Source organism: Cetorhinus maximus, chromosome 6 (genome assembly GCF_964194155.1).
Source record: "Cetorhinus maximus chromosome 6, sCetMax3.hap1.1, whole genome shotgun sequence".
Lineage (NCBI taxonomy): Eukaryota > Metazoa > Chordata > Chondrichthyes > Lamniformes > Cetorhinidae > Cetorhinus > Cetorhinus maximus.
Window position 1 is genome coordinate 8,568,098 of NC_135884.1, and position 21,429 is coordinate 8,589,526.

The window sequence follows — 21,429 nt, forward strand, 5'->3', positions numbered from 1 at the left end:
AGTCTATCAGTTTCACATAAAACCTTGAAAACATTGAACAAATTACCCCTTAACCTTCTAAAGTCCAAGGAATACAACCCTGGTTTTTGCAATCTCTCCACGTCATTTAGAGTCCAGTAGCATCATTCTGGTTAAATCTATGCTGGATTCCCTCCAACATATCCCTCACTGAGGTAGTCCAGAACTGCTCAAAGTGCTCCAGGTGGGGTCGAACCAGGGCTTTGTGTCACTGAAGCATAACTTGTTTTCTAGATTAGAGGTTCCTGAACTTTACCTATTGTGCACTTCCTTCCAGAACTACCAGCTACCTGTGTACGCATCCCATCACACATTTCATCCCGTTTAATGGTCAAGTATTGCAAAAAATGGACAAATTATAATATATATACACAACTTAAACAATGGCCCTAGATTTTCGCCATGATGGAGAGGCTCTCCATCATGGTGAAAATAGCAAAAATGGCCAAAAATCCCCCTCCCCCAAACACGACATTTCCTATTTTCGTGGGGACAGGACTGGAATTGGGCCAGGATTCACGCAAGCATTTAAATCATCAGCTGCCCTTGTTGAAGTGGGATTTTTGTTAGGCCAGGAGTGTGAAATCTGGTATATGCAGATTAGAACAGGTAAGAGCCGGTATGAACTTGGTGGATTCATTTGGATAGCAAGGGTAACCCTTTGGAGAGCCAAGGTACCCCTTTTGATACGGTCCCAGTGAGCCTTTGGTAAATGGTAAGGCTCTGTTTGAGGTAGGCAAGGCACTGTTAGGGAGAGGTAAAGAACCCTTTGGGATTGTTAAAAGTAAATATGGTTGTGCATAAAAAGTGCTTAAACTCATTGGAACTGTCAAAACTGTCAAAGAGCTGTCAAAGCTGTCTGGGACTGTCAAAGCTGTCAAGTGTTTTAACTCTGCTAGGGTTTAAATTTTTAAAAAGTGTGGAGTTCAAAAAAATCAGTGTTTTATATTTCATTCTGTCTGTTGACATAACCCTGAGGGATGTCGTTATAGGATTTGTGCTGCAATGACTGATTTTACAGCCTAACATTATCACAGTGGGATGCCTGTTATGTGTGAAGCTTGATAGACAGCTCCGAGTGGTTATAGAATAGAAATGTTTGTTTACGTAACAGGTTAGTTGAAGGATTTTCCATGTATTGAATGTTTTTTATATAAATGACAGTATGTTTTTATTTAAAATAGTGACTTTATCAATAGGCACATAATTTTATTTTATATCAGCATGGGTCCTGAGGTCTGCCCATGTTGGATGCTAGGTAAGCTGGCTTGGACCGAGTAAGGACAAATAATGGTGTGTGGGGGGTGTGGGTTGACATGAGTTGGCACAGTTGGTATAGGGCTATAAAGGACCATGGGGATGGGGGGGCATAGAGTGGCATGGGGGTATGAGAGGCCATGCAGTTGGGTAGAGGGGCATGTGTTGACATGGGGCTATGGGAAGCCTTGTGGTTGGCTAGAGGGGCGCGTGTTGGCATGGGGGTATGAGGAGCCATGGGGATGGGTGGGGGGGCATGAGGTGGCATAGGTTGGTACAGATGGGGCATTGGGAGTGTGTGGCGGAGTGAGGGGCAGTTAGGGATGATGGCTGGGATGTTGTTTTTTGTTTTAATCATTTTTTAATTAAATTCAACAAAGTCCCGGAGCACAGAGGCGGGTCTTCCGCCTAGCCCACCCCTGCACCTGGCAGCCTCCGCACACATTCCAGGAACAGCAGGCCTGACTTCTGATCCAGCTCCCCCACCTCCCGGAAAGAAAATAGGAACCGTGGCCACTATTTTTAAAGGTCAAGTTCACAGAGTCTGGAGTTCTCCTGTCTCTGCGCAGCCGACCCCGGGAGGGGGGGAGGGGGGTGAAAATCTGGGCCAGTGTCTAAATAGTGATAAATGCCACTAACGTGAGAAATGAAGTTGTTTGTTCAAACATGGGCACATAATGTTTGGAGTGACGGGTGATAGTTTGAGTCATTATTTTCCACACAAAGGTGTTGATGATACTTGCACTTAATTCGTGTGAGAGCTGAAAATCCACTTTCACGCAGGTAAGTTGTAGCAGATGGTATCAAGCCCTTTACAGCCTCTGTCTGACAATTCAGGGAACCCTGCTTTTTGGACCCAAAACGCAGCCAATTGCTTTCTTTGGAACCTAATGTTCCTGCTAAGCAATTGGTACCACACAGGCCTTGTTCCACTAAAAAGGGGTCTGTGCATTGAAAAAAACTGGCTGCACGAGATCAGGGGAACGTTATTTTGAGCTGAATCTTGAGTCTGCTGTCGGTTGAGATATCCAGGCATTGTACTGCCGAAAAATTTCTCAAAGAGTAGCAGGCCCAGCTGTGTGCATTCCATTGTGTGCAGAATAGATCTTACCTGTCATAAATCCAGAAATACAAGCCTATCGGTTATTAAAATTAAGGTACCGCTCTAATTTTAATTATTCCTTCCCGCTTGACATTTCCCAGAAACATTTTCAGATACTGCAAAGTTAAAGAATGAGAAGGATTTTTTTCCTGAGAAGGAAACTTAGCCCTCCTCGTTTTTAGTAAATGCAATTCTGAGCACTGGGATTCATTCGACCTTGTAACCAAAGTATCTGCAAACTGCAGTACGCCCACTTTGTAAGTGAACTTCTCTCTTCCTCCAGATGCATTAGTTTTAATGCCTCCTATTGTACTCAGCATCAATCACATCTAAAAATAGGATTGCTAACGCAGTTGCTTTGAATATTTTGTTTCCTCTAAGTATTAACATTTTAGATAAAAACATTTCGCTTTTTATTGTTGCCATGTGCCTTGGTCAAGTTGTTTGTTTCAGATTTGAACTGGGACGGGGCACACTTAATAATAAAAATCATCATTTCTACAAAGAGACCCGGTCAGTCAGCCTGTGAAATAAAGTCAAGATTTTCTCAATAAATCTCGAAGCAGAAAATAATTCGAATCCCTCCCCATAAAATAAGGGGAAAGCCAAAACTGACACCTTGAAAGTTGGAGAAAGGGCATGACGAACATGGAGAAAGTCTGGGCAAACAAGCAAAGATATTTTTTAAAAGCTAAACATATTAACCCAAGGAATATTCAGCATGCTTGCAACCAACCTCCACTATCTCTTGCAGTGTCTGGTCAGTGGTGACCATGGTGATATTCTTAAATGCAAGTCTTTCTTTGAATTTTAAGCTATCTAAACAAAACAAATGGCAGCTCAACTTCAACTTCCCAAAAGGTTTACATCCGACCAAAAGCTGCCAGCGAACCCCGAAGACTCTTTTATTTAACTGCCCACCCGTGCCGGCCACTGAGATTCTGTGGATCCTAATTTAATGCAAGCACAACAAGTTACAGCAAAATGGGGCAAAACAAAGGGAGCGCGTGAGAGAGAGAGAGCATGAGCTGGGCGAGAGGATCCACCGTTGAACAATTTCTCTCACGTGCCTCCAAATATGTCTCGTGTACCCTCAGGGGTGTGCGTACGACAATTTGGGAATCCTTGCTCTAGATTTAAAAAAACAAGATTCCATGAGCACAGCTAGAGGACTTAAATAAAAACATCGACAAACTCAACATTTCTCAAGGGTCGTGTATAAGTTAGAGGTACACCCATCAGAAATAATTACAACTTCCTCAATTAATTGCTTTAAATAGGGGCTGGGCAAACTCCAATTCGAACATTGAACTTTGCGAAGATAAAGATAGACAGAGATCTTCAGTACAACTATTGACCTTGAGGGTTCCATTGTTATGGTCTATTTGAAACATTCCCAGTGGAATGCAATGGTTGAGCTAAGTGGAATGCAACATTAGACAGATACCCGAGAGCTTGCACATGATTGCATTCAGGAAGAAATTTCTGGGAGTTCTTATCCCTGAGGTTCCTCATTTCTCTCAGGACAGTAGCCAAGAAGAGCCTTATGGAAAGGCTGTTGATGGGCTGCGAAGTATTCCCTCAATCCATACTGCCTTCTGTGTGTTTTTTAATAGTTCCGTTCAGGCAAAGTCTTGGCTTTAACCTCTGACCTATGCTGATCTTAGCTGAATGGCAGATAAGGGTTGTCCAATCTGTTAGTCATTAGCTAAATGCAACAAATTGTCAATTTACCGGTAGCTAATTGCATTTAGCAGGGGCGTCACTTGCCACTTTGGGGACCCTCCCTGAGCCATAAGATCAAGAGGGTGCTCCCCACTCCCCCAAGCCCACAAGAAGGCTGCAAGCTTTTACTGGGCAGCCTCCCCATGTGACATAATCCCCATCCCCCTCCATCCACCCAGCGGCAGCAAGATGAAGTCATTAATTGGCCTCAATTGGCCTCCGGACTGGGAGGCCATCTTCGACCTTCCCTGCCTCTGACTCAATCAGGGGTAGTTAGAGGGCCACCTATCACTGGCCCTCTATCCAGCTCTACCTGTCCCACCACCCCCCCCCACCTTAAACCAGCTTATATTTCACCTCTTTTCTATTTTTCCTTTGTTCTAATGAAGACTCATTCAGACTCAAAACATTAACTGTATCCCTCTCCGCAGATGCTGTCAGACCTGCTGAGTTTTTCCAGGTATTTTTGTCAGGAAGGTGACCAGTTCGTCACCGCAGGCCTTCCGAGCTGATTCTACACCTCCCAGCCCACACCCGTGGGGGCATGAAAGTCCACCAAATAATTTTGCAACAGGAGCCACTGGACAGCAATTACAAGAGAAATCTGGTTGATATTTTTCTCCTCGTTTGTCCTGGGACACTTCAACCAGCCTTGTCATTTTGGGATTGAGTAAGCGAGTAATTTGAGACATGTGGTAAGTGTAGATTACTTGAGCGGAATGGATGAGTTTGATCCCATGGTTCTCAGAGTTCCCCTTCATTGGGCGTTTTCCTCATGACATGTTTGAGTCTGTTATAGACTCATTGAACACGTGAACATACAAGTTCGGGGCAAGGAGTAGGCCCCTCGAGCTTGCTCCACTGTTCAATATGATCATGGCTGATCTGATTGTAACCTCAATCCACATTCCCGCCTACCTCTGATAACCTTTCACCCCCTTGCTTATCAAGAACCTGTCTAGCTCTGCCTTAAAAATATTCAAAGACTCTGCTTCCACCGCCTTTTGAGGAAGCGAGTTCCAAAGACTCACGACCCTCAGAGAAAACATTTCTCCTCATCTCTGTCTTAAATGGGCAACCCCTTATTTTTAAACAGTGACCCCGAGCTCTAGATTCTCTCACAAGGAAAAACATCCTGTCCACATCCACCCTATCAAGTCCCCTCGGGATCTTATCTGTTTCAGTCAAGTTGCCTCTTACTCTTCTAAACCCCAGCCTGTCCGACCTTTCTTCATAAAAAAAACCGCCCATTGCAGGTATTAGTCTAGTAAACCTCTCTGAGCTGCTTCCAATGCATTTACAAGGAGACCAGTACTATACACAGTACTCCAGATGTGCCCTGTATAACTGAAGCATAACCCCCCTGCTTTTGTATTCAATTCCCCTCACAATAAACGATAACATTCTATTAGCTTTTTTAATTAATTGCTGTACCCGCATGTTAACCTTTTGCGATTCATGCACTAGGACACCCAGGTCCCTCTGCATCTCAGAACTCTGCAATCTCTCACCATTTAGATAATATGCTTCTTTTTTAGTCTTCCTGCCAAAATGGACAGTTTCACATTTTCCCGCATTATACTCCATTTGTCAGATCTTTGTCCACTCACTTACCATATCCAAATCCTTTTGTAGCCTCTTTATGTCCTCTTCACAACTAACTTTCCTACCTACCTTTGTGTCATCAGCAAATTTAGCAACCATACCTTTGGTCCATTCATCAAAGTAATTAATATAATTGTGAAAAGTTGAGGCCCCAGCACTGATCCTTGTGGCACACCACTCGTTACATCCTGCCAACCAGAAAATGACCCATTTATGCCTACTCTGTTTCCTGTTAGCTAGCCAATCTTCTATCCATGCCAATATGTTACCCCTTACACCGTGAGCATTTATTTTCCACAATAACCTTTGTTGTCGCACTTTATCAAATGTCTTTTGGAAACCTAAGTGCAGTACATCCATCCTTTATCCACAGCACATGTTACTTCTTCAAAGAGCTGCAATAAATTGGTTAAACATGATTTCCATTTCACAAATTGATAGAGATTGATCACTGTGATTGGCCAACAACTCCATTATCATTTTATCACACATGGATGGTTGAAGGTGAACTAAATGGACCTTAATTTATTTACTTAGTTATTCCTCTACTCCTATGGAAGAAGTGTAATGGCTTTTCCACTGGGTGTTTCACTGTTCCTGATCATGATGGATAGGGCTGTAATTTCTCTGTGTGTCAGTCCACATCACCATCCTGTTACAAAACCAAAATACTGTGGATGCTACAAATCTGAAATAAAAACAAAAAATGCTGGAAATACTCAGCATCAGTGGAGAGAAACAGAGTTAACGTTTCAGGTCATGATGACCTTTCATCAGAATAACCCTGTCTACAATCCCTCAGCTGATGCTCAGGGATGTAACCATGTTACTTGTTAGCAACTCTAAGCATTGTCACCAAGGAATCTGGTCAATTTGGGCCTTAAGGTTTAATTAGCTGTTCAGTTTATTCCACATACTTACTTTAGAAACTCCACTTAACTTCAGATTCAAGATGATAGCATAGTGGTAATGTCACTCTGCTAATAATCTAACAGCTCAAGCTAATGCTTTGTGGGGAGGGAGGGAGGGAGGGAGGGAGGGGGGGGGGGTGAGGAAACACATGGGTTCAAATCCCACCATGGCAGGTAGTGGAATTTAAGTTCAATTAATACATCTGGAACTGAAGCTAATCTCAGCATAAAACTATCATTGATTGTTGTAAAAACCCAAAACAAAAACAGAAATACCTTGGAAAAACTCAGCAGGTCTGGCAGCATTGGCGGAGAAGAGCAAAGTTGACGTTTCGAGTCCCCATGACCCTTCAACAGAACTAAGTAGAAACAGGAAAGGGGTGAAAAACCCATCTGGTTCAGTCATGTCCCTCAGGGAAGGAAAGCTAGAATCCTTATCTGGTCTACATGTGACTCTGGACTTGCAACTCTCAACCCTCTGAAATGCCTTTGCAAGTAACTCAGTTTGAGGGCAATTAGGGATGGGCAGCAAATGCTGGCCTTGCCAGTGATGCCCACATCCCATGAAAGGATAAAAAGAAACTCCACTTAACATTAGGTTTCAAATCAACAACATTCCCAGTTGCAGTGTCTGGTAAATATCTCCCCCGAACCTATGACAACTCCAGTATGGAATGAGGTCTGGAAGTAATCACAGCTGCAATGTCTCACAGGAAACATTCAATTTGATTTTGGCATAAACACGGTATTTTCTCTTGTTTACACAGGGCTGTTTTACCTCAGTTGGAACATTCAGTTGATTCCAGCTATTCTCAAAAATTTCAATTCCTGTTTATTACATATTTCCAGCTTCAGCCCCCCCCCACCCCCCCAGCACCACCACGACCACTCCCCCCCGCCCCACCCCCACCCCCTCGACCTCAGCAAATTCATGTTCTCTTTTCATCCGATGAAGTATTTTTGTTCTGGGTGCAGTTTTGATGGGCGCTCAGTCAGCCTCATGTCTTGCACACACTCCACACTGGTTATTTTTAAACCCATGCAGATAATAATAGGCCGGTTAAAAATAGTGGCTACAATAGCAATATGGAACCCGCTTTAGATCCATTCTAACGAGGGCAGCCTTATGCTTCAAATCACTTGTTTCCTGCATTATGTAGCCTCAGAGACTTGAACACAAAACCTAGACTGACAATTCAGCGCCGCACCGAGGGAGAGCTGCACTGTCCAAGGTGTCGCCTTTCCAATAAGGCCGAGGGCACATCCCATCTGATCTCTCAGATTGTTTATGGCATCGATTGTCATAAAAGATGCCATAGTCCCTATGGCAAGGAGCAGCAGGCTACTCCCCAGTGCCCCGGCCAGAGTTTATTGCTCATTCAATATCACTAAAAAAAACAATTATTCAGCCTATTACTTCAAGCTGTGAGACCTACAACAGTGACTACACTTTGGAAAAGTGCATCATTGGCTGTAAAATGCTTTGGGACATCCTGAGGTGAAAGGTGCTATATAAATGCAGATTCTTTATGTATTCTCTGAGATACATAGCAACAGGGTTTGCGATCGAAGCCTAATTTGCATCTGTTCCTTTTAAGTCTCTGTGGGCTTTTGGTTGGTTTCCGATTCTGACACAATAAAGGTTGTTTCAGTGATACTTGGACAAGTTGTTTTGGATAAGTAATGAGGTAATGCACTTGGGGAGGGCTAACAAGGCAAGGGATTATGCTATAAATGGTAGGACCCTGGAAAGTGCTGAACATCAGAGGGACATTGGTGCGCATATCCATAGACCCCTGAAGGTAGCAGGGCAGGTAGATATGGTGGTTAAGAAGGCATATGGGATACTTGCCTTTATTTGCCAAGGCTTAGAATACAAGAGCAGGGAGGTTATGCTGGAACTGTATAAAATGCTGGTTAGGCTACAGCTAGAGTATTGCGTGCAGCTCTGGTCACCACATTATAGAAGGATGTGATTGCACTGGACAGGGTGCAGAGGAGATTTACCAGGATGCTGCCTGGGCTGGAGGGCTGAGCTATGAGGAAAGATTGGATAGGCTGAGGTTGTTTTCCTTGGAGCAGTGAAGTTTGAGAGGGGACCTGATAGAGGTGTATAAGATTATGAGAGGCATAGATAGGGTGGATAGGAAGGCACTTCTTCCATTAGTAGAGGGGTCAATAACCAGGGGGCATAGATTTAAGGTAAGAGGTAGAAGGCTAAGAGGGGAATTGAGGAGAAATTTCTTCACCCAGAGGGTGCTGGGAGTCTGGAACTCACTGCCTGAAAGGCTGGTTAAGTCAGAAACTCTCGTAACATTTAAGAAGTATTTAGATATTCATTTGCGTTGCCATAGCCTCCAGGGCTATGGGCCAAGCGCTGGAAAATGGAATTAATATAGTCAGATCTTGTTGATCGGCGTGAACACGATGGGCCGAATGGCCTCCTTCTGTGCTGTAAACGTCTATGAGTCTAGTCTTGATCGTTTCATGTTGACTCCTTCTCATTACCCCTCAGTCTGATCAAACTTTCACGGCTTGTGTTGGATGTTCCATTCACTCGCACCGCAGCTTGGCCATTGAGAAAAAGGCAGTGACCTGTGTCAACGGACACACAGTGAGATGATCTTTTCTTTTTATCATAGTAATAACAGAAATTGCTGGAAAACTCTCAGGCAGCAACTGTGGGGAGAGAAACACAGTTAACGTTTCAGTCAGGGAATTTTCATCAGAACCCGTAGAAGTTAAGTTAAGCTGTTAAGTTAAATTAAGCTGTTAAATTAAGTTAAGCTGTTGAGGAAGGAAATGTGACTGTGAAAGCCAGTTTTAGTAGATCAAACACAAGAAGAGAAACAGAAAGTAATGAAGATGAACAAGGTAAAAGAGACAAATGGAAATCCCCTCAGAAAGATGAGCAGAAATCCTTCAAGATGGGCATTTGGAACATACGAGCATATGAATTAGGAGCAGGAGTAGGCCACTTGCTCACCTCGAGCTGCTCCTCCAGATCATGGCCGAAATGATTGTAACCTCAACCCCACATTCCTGCCTACCCCTGATAACCTTTCACCCCCTTATTAATCAAGAATCTATCTAACTCCGCCTTAAAAGTATTCAAAGACTCTGCTTCCACCGCCTTTTGAGGAAGAGAGTTCCAAAGACTCACAACCCTCTGAGAGAAAAAAATTTCTCCTCATCTCTGTCTTAAATGAGTGACCCCTTATTTTTAAACAGTGAGACCTAGTTCTAGATTCTCCCACAAGAGGAAACATCCTCTCCACATCCACCCTTTCAAGACTGCTCAGGATCTTAAAGGTTTCAATCGAGTCGCCTCTTAATCTTCTAAATTCCAGTGGATACAAGCCTAACCTGTCCAACCTTTCCTCATAAGGCAACCCGCCCATTCCTGATATTAGTCCAGTAAACTTTCTCTGAACTGCTTCTAATGCATTTATATCCTTTCTTAAATGAGGATACCAGTACTGCACACAATACTCCAGATGTGGTCCCACTCATGCCCTGTACAACTGAAGCATAACCTCCCTACTTTTGTAATCAATTCCCCTCGCAATAAATGATAACATTCCATTAGCTTTCCTGGAAGAGAAGTGGTAGTGAATTAAACACTAGTACAAAAGCAAAATACTGTGGATGTTGGAAATCTGAAATACAAGTAGAAAATACTCAAGAATCTGCAGAGAGAGAAACAGAGTTAACATTTCATGTTGATGAGCTTTCAATCCAATCTTTCTTTTATGCTGTAGGTCCTGCCTATGTCATTTGTACCCCAGGTGCGTAGGAGCCCTTTGGGCCCAGTAAGGAATAACATTATAACTAAAGTGAGAAGTTTGAGATGATTTAGAAATGTGTCATAGTATTCTAATTCTGTATTTGCAGCCGTACCTACATCTCCACAAACCCGGCCCTCTTGCCTGGTCCTGCACCTCCCCTAGAAGATCTGAAATGCAGAGCTAAGCATGCATTGGGAAAATGACCCACTGGTCTCTTGGATGCATTTCTACAAAGTTATTGACAGTATGGTTACAGGCCATTCAGCCCAACCAGTCCATGCTGGTGTTTACACTGTGCAGGAGGTACAAGAACAATGCATTTCAACTTTACGAGCACCAAACACAATAACAGCAGCTAGTTTTTATATGGCACCTTTAACAGAGTAACATGACTCAAGGTGCTTCACAGGAACCTGATCAGACAAAACTTGACCACTGCCACAAAAGGAGATTTTAGGAGAGGGGCCCAAAAGCTTAGATTTTAAGGAGCACCTTAAAGGATGACAGCATGGTAGAGAGGCAGAGAGGTTTGGGCAAGGAATTCTGGAACTTTGGGCCCAGGAAGCTGGAAGCATGGTCACCAGTGGCGAAGGGGAGGAAATCAGGGCTGTCCAAAATGCCAGAATTGGAGGGGTGCAGAGATTTTGGAGGGTTGTAGGACAGGAGGAAATAATAGGCATAGGATGGGGAAAGGCCGTGGAGGGGATTTAAACACAAGGCTCAGAATTTTAAAATTAAGGCATTGACAGACCAGGAGCTAGTGAAGGGCAGCGAGCACAGCAGTGGAGTGGAGTGAGTTACGATATGGGCAGCAGAGTTTTGGAAGAGCTCAACTTTAGGAAGAGTGAAAGATGGGATGTCGGCCTGAAGAAGGGTCATAACGGACTCGAAAAGTTAACTCTGTTTTTCTCTCCACAGATGCTGTCAGGCCTGCTGAGTTTTTCCAGCAATTTCTGTTTTTGTTTCAGAGCATTAGAATAGTCAGCTCTGCTGGTAATAAGGGCATGAGTGAGGCATCATCAGCAAATGGACTGAGACAGGACAGAGACAGGCAACAGTGCAGACAACCAATAGTTATTAAAGCAATCAAGGGCATTTTCAAGAACTGAAAACCTAAGATGGTCAAACCAGGAGGACCATTTACATTCAGTGGTCCGAAAGTTAAACCTAACATTTTTGAATTGTTTCCTTTATATAATTTGCTGTGTTTGCTTGTATTGGTGAGGGGCCAAGTCTCAGACTCCAGGACAGCACTGACATTCAGAATAGAAGGGAAAATGGGATAAATGAACAAGTGGCGATCAAACATCAACAAACTTGGATTTTGCATGGTAGAAGTTAACTTTACAGCTACAACAACAACTTGCATTTATATAGCACCTTTACTGGTGCTTCACGGAAGTAGTTACATATGCCGAATTACATAAAATATACATCACAGGGACAAGCCAATTGGCCCAACAAAAATAATTTAATAAAAATATCAGTGGAAAGTTATTTTTTTTTAAAAATAAGAAATTCTTGAAATGGAGTGAATGAATTCTTTATGTCAGAAACTCCAGGCACTTAAAATAGTTGACCAACCCTTAGCAATCCTAAAAGTTAGGCTCCAGTTTTATGATGTCTCCGGAGGAGAAAGTGAAGTTCAAAAGGCCTGACTCAGCCACATAACTATTGAGTAATGCATCTGACGAAAATGACTCAGTATAATTTTGATTTTAGTTTAATCATTGATCTGAGTTTACAGCTCATATGTGCTTTAACAAAGCTTATCAAAGCACTTCATGTTGCTTAACACCTCTGTGAAATCTCTCCTTAACCTTCTCTGCTCTGAGGAGAGCAATTCCAGCGTCTCTAGTCTCTCCACATAATTGACCTCTTTCATCCCTGGTAGCCTTGTAATAAATCTCTTCTGCAACCTCTCCATAAATAAGTGTTATGCCCAGAATTGGACACAACTTGAACTGGGGCATAGTGCTTTAGTACAGTTTAGCACAACTTCCTTGCTTTTGTACTCTAGGCCTCCATAATGTCAAGAATCCTATCTGAATTATTGGATAGTAATCAAGAGCAGGAACCCTGGCTGTTTTGTCCACTCCCTAGCTCATGGGCCCTGTAGTGCTCTGATTCCAGCAGGTCCTGAGAACAGCCAAGCTCAGCAGAGACTGGATTCAAACCTTATACCTTCAACTCTGCTATAGATCAATATTAAAGCTCCTGTGCGATCACGGGAGCCATCCTGACTGTTATTAATCCAAAATACTTTCTGTACAGTTATGTATCATTGACTTGCTTCCAATTGACTAGTAACCAAATGAGATTATTCAGAAATCCTTGGGAAATGTTCATAGTCTCACTTCTATTTGACAGAACCTTAGCTTCAGCTGGGTGTGTACTGGGCTTAGAAACATAGGAACAGGAATAGGCCATTCAGCCCTTCAAGCCTGCTCTGCCTTTCAGTGAGACCATAGCTGTTAGGTACCTTCACTCCTTCCACTCGCCTTGTTTCCATATCCCGTTACTCCCTTGGTTAGCAAAATGAAATCTTCCCAGCTGTAAAAAATGTTCAGATTACAGAGATGATGAAAAAGGGGAAAGGTGTGGCCCACGTTAATTAAACAGAAGATGACAACCATAGGAAGGGAGGTTTCTGTTGCATTGCAAAGGAATCTGTGACCACATTGGGGGTGCGTTACAGCCCACCCAACAGTGAGATAGAAGTCAAGAATGAGGTTCGTAGGCAATTTAGGAAATTTTACAGTACTAATTTCAACTCTATGAGGGAATGTAACTTGCTATGGAGACTGGGATCAGATCAAGATCATGGTCAAAAAGAAAAATGCGATTGTAGGATCCAGGATTGTAAGATTAAGGATAATAGCAATGAGTTTGAAGGTGCTGAAAATTACACTCAGGACCCAGAGAAAAGCTTGGAACACAACTGAGCACAGACTGAGCGATTCCACAACTCCCATTTGCCTAGCCTTTTTGCTTTTCAATTTTCAATTTTCGCTGTGCACATTCCTACTGAAAACAGCTACGCTGTACATCGTTCTGTTCCTGAACGCTCCCTGAGACCATGCAGGATTGGATGTTTCCTTACTCAGTTAATTGCATATCCAACAAGGAAGAATTCAATGCTAAATCTAATTTTGAGTACTGAAGCAGGTTAAGTGAGTCATAAGAGAACACATGGGAAACGGTGATCTAATTAAGTTTATCTGAAAATAGGTAAAAATGTTAAACTGGGAATTAATTAATTCCACCTTCAAAAGCACAGCACTCTCATAGTACTACTAGCACTGAAGTGCCAGCCTAGATTTTGTGCTCAGTTCTCTGGAGCAGGTCATGAATCTACAACCTTCAAACTTGAGTGGTGAGAATGATTTCAATTGAGCCACAGCTGCAACCTTTCTTCCTTTCCAGGATGGGGACCACTTCTTTTTACATTCATTCACTGGATGTTGGCTTCGCTGGCTGGGCCAGCATTTATTGCCCATCCCTAGTTGCCCTTGAGAAGGTGGTGGTGAGCTGCCTTCTTGAACTGCTGCAGTCCATGTGGTGTAGGTACACCCACAGTACTGTTGGGGAGGGAGTTCCAGCATTTTGACCCAGCAACAGTGTAGGAATGGCGATATATTTCCAAGTCAGGATGGTGAGTGGCTTGGAGGGGAACTTCCAGGTGGTGGTGTTCCCATTTATCTGCGGTCCTTGTCCTGCTAGATGGTAGTGGTCGTGGATTTGGAAGGTGCTGTTTAAGGAGCCTTGGTGAATTCCTGCAATGCATCTTGTAGATGGTATACACTGCTGCCACTGTGTGTCTGTGGTGGAGGGAGTGAATGTTTGTGGATGCGGTGCCAATCAAGTGGGCTGCTTTGTCTTGGATGGTGTCAAGCTTCTTGAGTGTTGCTGAGTTGCACTCATCCAGGCAAGTGGGGAGTATTCCGTCACACTCATGAATTGTGCCTTGCAGATGGTGGACAGACTTTTGGGAGTTAGGAGGTGAGTTACTCATCACAGGATTCCTAACCTCTGACTTGCTCTTGTAGCCACAGTACTTATATGGCTAGTCCAGTTCTGTTTCTGGCCTGTGAATGAATTTAAAAAGAAATTGTTACCCCCAGGATGTTGATTGTCTGGGATTCAGTGATGATAATGCCATTGGACATTAAGGGGCGATGGTTAGATTCTCTTTTGTTGCACATTGTCATTGCCTGGCACTTGTGTGGCACAAATGTTACTTGCCACTTGTCAGCCCAAGCCTGGATATTGTCCAGATCTTGCTGCATTTACACATGGGCTACCTCAGTATCTGAGGAGTCGCGAATGGTACTGAACGTTGTGCAATCATCAACAAATATCCCCACTTCTGACCTTCTGGTGGAAGGAAGGTCATTGATGAAGCAGCTGAAGATTGTTGGGCCGAGGACATTACCCTGAGGAACTCCTGCAGTGATGCCCTGGAGCTGAGATGGCTGACCTCCAACAATCACAGCCATCTTCCTTTGTGCTAGGTATGACTCCAACCAGCGGTGAGTTTTCCCCCGATTCCCATTGACTCCAGTTTTGTTCGGGCTCCTTGATGCCACACTCGGCCAAATGCTGCCTTGATGTCAAGGGCAGTCACTCTCACCTCATCTTGGGAGTTCAGCTCTTATGTCCATGTTTGAACCAAGGCTGTAATGAGGTTAGGAGCTGAGTGGCCCTGGTGGAACCCAAGCTGGACATCAGCGAGCAGGTTATTGCTAAGCAAGTGCCTCTTGATAGCAATGTTGATGACCCCTTCCATTACGTAACTGATGATTGAGAGTAGACTGATGGGGCGGTAATTGGCCAGGTTGGATTTGTCCTGCTTTTTTTTGTACAGGACATACCTTGGCAATTTTCCACAATGGTCCCCTTTTAAAATAGACCTGGACAATCCCAGGTGTGAGATGAATCTGTTAACAGCTCTGCAGGCAAAACAAGTTCCTATCTCTCTCTTTTGTGATAGTTCAGGTTGGGGAGCCAGTTTATCTGCGCTTCCCCTGCTGTCGTTGATTACAATGGGTCTATATAATGGGGTGTGAGATTCCACAGGCTGACAGAGGAATTAATTTGATCTTGTAACTCATGGTGCTAACTCCCAGAACAAAGGGCAAGCATGTGGTCAGGTAACTTGTAGCAGCCATCTTTTTTGGTTCAGCAGAAAGTCAATTTTTTTAAAAATAGCAAAAGAATAAAGTTTTTGGATTTCTCTTCATGTCATAAGGACCCAACATTAGAGTGACAATGTCAAATAGCCGCTTCAAACTTCCTGAACTGTGAAATGTCTCAATTTTAAAATTCTCATCAGTATCTTCAAATGCTTCATGGCCCCGCCCCTTCCTATGGCTGTAATCTCTCCAGCCCTACAGTCCTCTGAGATCTCTGCACTCCTCCAATTCTGGTTTTGTGCACATCCTTGATCTTAATTGGCAGCTGTGCCTTCAACTGCTTAGGCCCTAAGCTCTGGAATACCCTCCCTAAACCTCTCCTTCACTCTACCTCTCTTTCCTTAAGACGTTCCTTAAAACCTATCGCTTTGACCAGGTTTTGGGTCATCTGCCATAATACTTCCTTATGTGGCTCAAAGTCCTGTTTTGTTTCATAATGCTCCTGTGAAGCATTTTGGGATGTTTTACTATGTTACACTCGCCGTACAAAAACAGGTTATTGTTTTTGTCATTAGCCCAAAAATCTTGCAGCACCTACAATCATTACTCAAATCAGAAAGCACATTCATTCTTCTAACTTTAAGTGATGAATGCTGATGAATACTGCTGCCCACTACTACTGAATCCAAGACCAGTGTACTGCCTAATATTTAAGAATCAGTAATAGGAATTTTAAGACTCGTTAAACCAGGACTTAATCTGTTACAAGTACGTACTTGTGCAATACGCCTCCAAAGTTTTGCACTTTAACAATAAAATGGAGTGAGATGAATGTGCCTTGTGCTATCAAATTTCATAAACTCCATATTAGGAATGGGCTTGAGACAGCGATAAACAGGAACAAAAATGGGAAAAAAGCGGTTTAAAATTTTTGCCAATTGACCATTGAAAGAAAACAAAATGAAAAGGATTCAACATGCCTTTTTTTAAAATCGTTACAATATTTCTCCAGTTGGTGTTCCACACACTCAGCCAGTCTCACTTCCAGAGATATGCTTCTTGCGGAGGGAGGCACCTCAATACACATGGCTTCTTTATAACACCAGGAACTGTATGAGTCACATTGTAGATAAGTATTAAGAAGTGACATTTTCTGTCTGTAGTAAAACATATTCCCTGTATTTTGCAATCAATCCACTGAAATACAATTGATTGGGACAGATAAAAGCATGAGTTTCCTGGCAATTGCGCATCTGTGTTCTAATACTAAGGCTGATTGAGTCATGGGTAGGGAAGCCTGGTCTGCCAAGTGTGTGTGATAAGAAATTGCAGGCAATGTGCCCACCATATATCCATATACAGAGTTAGCTAATGAGGCTCTGCCTTGGCAATCCATACTCAGGTAATTGGTCCTTTTATGGTTTATTGAACAAAAGAAAGACTTGCATTTGTATAGCTGCAAGGGGCTTTACAGCCAAGGAAGAACTTTTGAGGTGTAGTCATTGTTGTGATGTTGGAAAACATAGCAGCTAATTTTGTGCACAACAAACTCTCATAAACCGAAATGAAAGGCAAAGCCAGATCACCTGCTGCAGTGATGTTGGTTAAAGGATGAATGTTGGCAAGACAATTTGTGCTATTATGCTACGTCAAACAAGGGAAATCATGTTTGACAAACCTGTTGGGAGTTTTTTGAGGATGTAATTAGCAGAATAGATAAAGGGGAACCAGTGGATGTGATGTATTTGGATTTTCAGAAGGCGTTCGATAAGGTCCCACATAGGAGGTTAGTAAACAAAATTAGAGTGCATGGGATTGTAGGTAATATACTGGCATGGATTGAGAAGTGATTAACAGGTAAAAAACTAAGAGTAGGAATTAACAGGTCATTCTCAGGTTGGCAAGCTGTGACTAGTTGGGTACTGCAAGCTCGAGGGGTCAAAATACCTACTCCTGTTTCTACTTCCTATGTTATTCAAACTTTGAAACTGGGCAAGATAGCAAGCATCTGAGCACTCTAACTTAAAGTAAAGCACTGGATCAGAATAATTGCCAAGACTTGCATGTATGTGTCACATCCACAAGATATTTCAAAGCACATCTCTATCAACAGAAATAATGAATTTGCATTTATATAGTGCCCTTTACAACCTCAGGATGCCCAAAAGCATTTATTTATTTATTTTACAGCTAATGAAGCATGGTCACAGTTATAAATGTAGGAACCGATTTGTACATAGCAGGATCCCACAAACAGCAGACAGTTAATAACCAGATAATCTGGGTTAGTCATGTTGGTTGAGGGAAAAGCATTAGCCAGGGCCCAAGGCAGAACTCCCCTGGAATAATTTAGAAGTGGGAGGGAGTTCTCCAGTGCCATGGGGTCTTTTAAATCCACCTGTAAAGGTAGATAGGACCGCGGTTTAATGACTCATTCAAAAGACAACAATGCTGCACTCCCTCAGCAGTTAAGTGTCAGCCTAGATTATGTGTTCAAGTCTGTGGTGAGACTTGAACCCAAATGAGTGCACTGCCGCTGAGTCTTGGATAAGTCACTTTCCATGTACCATCACTTATATGGTCAAAGGTCCTACAAACAGCAAATTAGATAAACCACTTTTAGTGAGGGTCAGCTACCTCAATTGGCTAGAGTGGTGCAGGAATGATGCCAATGGTTTGGGCTAAATCGCCATACCAGCTGTAATATTTCATGGAAGCCTGCCTCCTTGCCTTGCCCCATGCTTGATGTGGAGTGGTACCCCTGAAGCTATATAACCACTTGTCTCTCTCTCTCTCTCTAACAAAGTGAGATGCCTATGGTCCCCCATGAACTGCAGCTAATTAACTAATTATTTTTAGGTGACATTAGTTGAGGGAAGAATGATGGCTCATATACCAGGAGAATTTGTCTTCCTTCAAAAATCACCATCTTTTATGCCCACCTGAAATGGGCAGATGGGACCTCAGTTTCATCTATAAGACTGCACTTCTAACAGCACAGCACAGTGCCCGCTTAGTATAGCGCTGAAGTATCAGCCTACATCTTGTGCCAGAGTTGTGTTGAATCTTTCGATTCAGGGATGAGCATGTTACTGAACTGACACTAGGAAAAGGTAACTTTTACAGGTGCCCTGGAGGCAAACAATCTAAAATTACATTTTCTGACGATAGAGCCACCAGCACCGGAACTCCCTTTGCATGGATCAGATTTGTATGTGAATTTTATTGCAGATTCACACACCTGTTCTCCAGCAACATATTTGCTGCTTAAAAAATGTTAGTTCACCAGCAAACTAATTGCAAAGAAATTCTATTTGCAACACGGAGGGCACTGATACCGTCACAGATATTACAACCAACTGCATGTTTGTTATCCAAATCTTTGGACTATGCTTTGCCACTATAGTCTGAAACTATTATCAAAAGTGTATGCAAATACATGACATTTCTGAAGTGTACATTTGAAAGTTAGCATAGCCTACGACGCAGATTCCAATCTAGCCTAGATCGTTGAGCTGAATTTGGACAGTTGGAACTCATTTCCAATATTCCCCACTCAAAAAACTATATAGAGTCTCAAAAAGAGAGACCACAAGGCATGCTGGAAACAAACATGTTACACGGGTCCAAGAACAGTAGGAGGGGGTACAAAGTTCTTGTTTTATCTTTATGAGCCACGTATCAGTGGTAGCCTTGGCTTAGTGGTAGCACTCCCCCCTCATAGTCAAAAGGTTATGGATTCTAGTTCTACATCAGGAAACTTTGCGCAGAATCTGGATTGAGATCCTGTACTGCAGCCCTGAAGAAGCCCTCCGCTTCTTGGGCATTTATTTAACATCTACCGAGTAGACATAAAAGATCCCATGGCACTATTTTAAAGCGCAGGGAGTTCTCCCTGGTGTCCTGGCAATATTTATCCCTCAACCAGCATTGCTAACAAAGTATCTAGACATTAGCTCATTACCTTGTTGAGATCTTGCAGTGTGCTAATTGGTCGCCAGTTTTCCCTAAAACAGCGACTGTACATTAAATGTACTTCATTGCGATCGAAGTATTTTGGAAGGTCACGAGGTTATTCAAGGCTATATAAATGCAGGTTCTTTCCTTTTCCACTAGAGCACAGAAGCATAAACCCCTGCCTATGTTTAAATCCACGCTCTCATAAATTTGGATTTATACATCCAAAGAGAAAAATCCTAAACTATAGAGCTGCTCAGATTTGTCACAGACGTCACACCACAAATTAATTGCCCTAGTTAAGATGAATTAGTGGAACAGATTAGAGACAGCTTTGTTATCTATCTAGATTGCAAAATCTAATGTACAGTATTGCCAAAGTAGAAATGATTTATTCCCTAAGCAAATATTTTAACATTTAAACCTTGTTCTCAAAATCAAAGTTAAAATGCAACTTGTTTTGCACCCTAGAAGCCAGAAATGTTAAAGGTTCAACCTACCTTAACCAACCTCAACACAGGCAGCAGCGAATCACAATTAACTTCTGACCCCACTCTTTGTAGTGGTGGGGGGGGAAAAAGATGGGGTGGGGGGAGTAAAATTTATTTTTGTTTTCAAAAGTTCACAGGATTCCCAGTTTGAATCACCATGAGCCCATTTCGATTGGAGTGCAAGATCAGGCAAGGGATGCTATTTCTCTTCAGCCTTTAGTTAAATTGTTTACCAATAATGATCATCTGGATGGTTGTTTGGGACTATTGGGTCTAGCTGCAGTCATACACCCAAAATGAATCATGGGTTACAGAGAGTGAAGAAAAATTGGGAAATGTGCAATGCAAACAATTCTTCCAGATTATTAAATGCCAAAACATTTTCTAGACTTGCACAAAACACTTTTCCATAGTTCAGAATAGTTCAATCTTGCAAATACTGAGCGTACACTTGTTGAACCATTTCACTTAATGCATATGCAGACAGAAAAATTAAGGAGCCTTATACCAGTGAGAAATCATGTCCCTGGCCTGATCTCACACTGCAATCAAAATGGGCGAATAGTATTTCAAACCAGGAACCCTGTGAACTTTTTAAACAAAATAATCTTTATTCTCCCTTCTTTTTCCCACCCCACTACAAAAATTGGGGGCACAACTTAATTATAACTCACTGCACCGAGTTGAGGTTGGTTAAGGTGGGTTGAACCTTTAGCATTTGAGTTGTAGAATACAAAACAAGGTATATTTTACTACGTTTAGATTTAGCCTTGGAAATCTGTGCCCCACCCCCCCCAACCTGTATTACTATAACTACCTCCCTAACAGATCAACAGAATTGTAGATTAGATGGGTTAAATTTATGAGGGGTGGAGTGGGGACAAATCAACAATGTGCTCATCTTATTAAGGGTTGAACAGGTTGGGCTTATATCCATTGGAGTTTAGAAGAATGAGGCTCGGTGGTCTTATTGAAACACAAGATCCTGAGATTTGATAGGGTAGATACCGGGAGGCCATTTCCACTGTGGGAGAGACTAGAACCAGTGGACACAGGTTAAGAATAAGGGGTCTGCCTTTTAAGACGGTGGTGAGAATTTTTTTTCTCTCAAAGGGAATGTGGAATTATATGGAATTCTCTTTCCCAAAAAGCAGTGGAGACTGCGTCATTAAATTTATTCAAGGCATAATTAGACAAGGGAGTCAAGGGTTACGGGAGGCAGATAACAAAGTGGAATTGCGACCACAACCAGGTCAGCCATGATCTTATTGAATGGCAAAGCAGGCTTGAAGGCCTGAGTGACCTACTCCCGCTCCTAAGTCCTATGTTCCCTTGCGGTTACAGCCAAATAGAATTGATCCATTTAATTCCAAATACAATCGATCATGCAGGGCAGTGAAGGGAACGCAAAGGGGGGGGCATTAAAAGGTATCTACGACA